General features: G+C 41.2%; 1 pseudogene across 1 annotated transcript; it reads left to right on the top strand.

Moving 5' to 3' along the window:
* The first annotated feature begins 276 nt into the window (after positions 1-276).
* On the top strand, positions 277-1,222 carry LOC308646235 (olfactory receptor 4F21-like; annotated as a pseudogene). Its single transcript has one exon. The product of its transcript is annotated as an olfactory receptor 4F21-like (transcript).
* Positions 1,223-2,517: the final 1,295 nt, after the last annotated feature.

The raw sequence follows: 2,517 nt of genomic DNA, 5'->3' as shown, positions 1-2,517 counted from the left end.
TAACTTGATATCCACCCCAAACTTGTTATATTTTGACTTTGTGATAATAACTGTTTTAACAAGTATAAACTAATATTTCACTGTGATTTTAGTTAATACTTCCCTGATTCATTAGTGATGTTAAGCCTTTTTTCATATACTTGTTGATATTTAGGTTGGTTTAATGCTAAACTAAAACTAGATTTTTATAACTTTGACCTCTCTCCTCCTGGTCTATTAATATACGTGTCATAATTTGCATTTTCTCCTCTTGTTCTTCAGGCAGCACCTCCAACAAAGCCAATGGATGGAGCAAATCATTCTGTGGTGTCGGAGTTTGTGTTCCTGGGACTCACCAACTCCTGGAGTATCCAACTACTCCTCTTTGTTTTCTCCTCCATGTTTTATGTGGCAAGCATGACGGGAAACTCCATCATTGTGTTCACGGTGGCTTCTGAGCCTCACTTACACTCTCCCATGTACTTTCTGTTGGCTAATCTCTCCTTCATTGACCTGGGTGTTTCTTCTGTCAGTTCCCCAAAGATGATTTATGACCTTTTCAGGAAGCGCAAAGTCATCTCCTTTAGAGGCTGCATCACCCAGATCTTCTTCATCCATCTCATTGGTGGTGTGGAGATGGTGCTCCTCATAGCCATGGCCTATGACAGATATGTGGCCATATGTAAGCCTCTGCACTACCTTGACCATCATGAGCCCAAGAATGTGCATCTTCTTTTTAGTGGCTGCCTGGGTGGTTGGCCTTATGCACTCACTGGTTCAATTAGCTTTTGTAGTAAAATTGCCCTTCTGTGGCCCTAATGTATTGGACAGCTTTTACTGTGACCTTCCTAGGTTCATCAGACTTGCCTGCACAGACACCTATCAACTGGAACTCATGGTCACAGCCAACAGTGGTTTCATCTCTGTGGGCTCCTTCTTCATACTGATCATTTCCTATGTTGTCATCATTCTCACTGTTCAGAAACACTCTTCTGCTGGTTCCTCCAAGGCTCTGTCCACACTGTCAGCTCACATCACTGTGGTGGTCTTGTTCTTTGGTCCTTTGATATTCTTCTACACATGGCCATCTCCCTCCACACACCTGGATAAGTTCCTGGCCTTCTTTGATGCTGTTCTGACTCCTTTTCTGAATCCTGTCATCTACACACTACGGAACCAAGAAATGAAGGTGGCAATGAGGAGAATATGCAGACAGTTAGTGAGTTACCGGAAGATCTCTTAAATGATTGTATTTAGAACATTCTTCTTTGAACACAGACATTCCTTGTTGATGATAAAACTCAGAGAAAAGCCTTTCTTTGTCTACTCTCATTTGCTTATGCATGCTGATATTGAGGCCATTTTGTCTTCTAATTAGAAGGAAGGGAAAATCTCTTCTGAAAACAGAAGAAATCACAGAAAATTATTTGAAAAGCATAGATTATGATAATTCTCAACCTCAATTCCTAAGGAATAATATATAAATGAAGTAAATTCATAGACGTATAGAAGAGGGCAGGCTACTTTAAAGCCTTTAGAACAGGAAATTTTTCTCACTTGGTCTTTTATCTCTTAAAAACAGCAATTGCCTCACATACAGGAATTTCTGGCTGTATTCAAAGAGAGGACATTAAAACAAGCTTCTTTTGCTTTCTTGCAACTTGCAAACACTCCCTCTTGGCACTCTGCAAGGCTGTGCAAGGAGGTTAGACTCTCGAGAGCACTCACCCTAGTCTAATGGATAGATGGTGTTTTGATAGAAAGGTCAAAGCTATTTTTAGAAGGCCAAGAAGGAACTAAGAAAGCATCATGTCTTTTCTTGATTAGCATTATGCTACCCAAACCCGTTCAATTTCCATTGCCCTTTTTATCCTACTTCCTTTTTCTCCCATTTTGCTTAGTATATTTCTGTATGAATTTCACCACATGGAAAGTTCGTGTGGTTTTTGGATGTGGAATTGATGAAACATTCACCTTTGGTTTGAAGATGGGTGTACTGTCCCCATGTTGCTTCTGGTATGCTGGCTCACCCTGTGGTATGGAACAGCACCTAAGACTGCAGATCCTATCTCCTACTGGTTCTCTCCCTGAAGTTCCTCCAAATCCTGAGCCAGATGCAAGGACATGACTATGATGAAAGTACCCAGCTTACACAGTTACCCGCATTATCAAAATTGGAAGTACCGAGTTAGGCGCGGTGGTGTATGCCTATAATCTCAGCAGCTCCGGAGGCTGAGGCAAGAGGATACAGAGTTTGAAGGCAGCCTCAGCAACTTAGCAAGGCCCTAAGAAACTTACCAAGACCCTGTCTCTAAATAAAATATAAAAACTGTTATGGATGGGGCTCAGTAGTTGAGTGTGCCTAGGTAAAATCCCCAGTACAAAAAAAAAAAAAAAGGAAGTTTTGAGAGACAGACACAATACTGGTTTATCTTTGGTCTCTGTTTCATGTCCATTTGTCCTTCTGTCAGGCCAAAGCACACTTGGGCCAGTGAGATAAGTTGTTGAGAGACCAAAAAACTACCCAGAGACAGTATA

Source organism: Spermophilus citellus (genome assembly GCF_964194105.1).
Source record: "Spermophilus citellus genome assembly, chromosome: 4".
In the NCBI taxonomy this organism is placed as follows: Eukaryota; Metazoa; Chordata; class Mammalia; order Rodentia; family Sciuridae; genus Spermophilus; species Spermophilus citellus.
The sequence above is the reverse complement of the archived record's forward strand: the minus strand, read 5'-3'. Positions and strand labels throughout refer to the sequence as shown.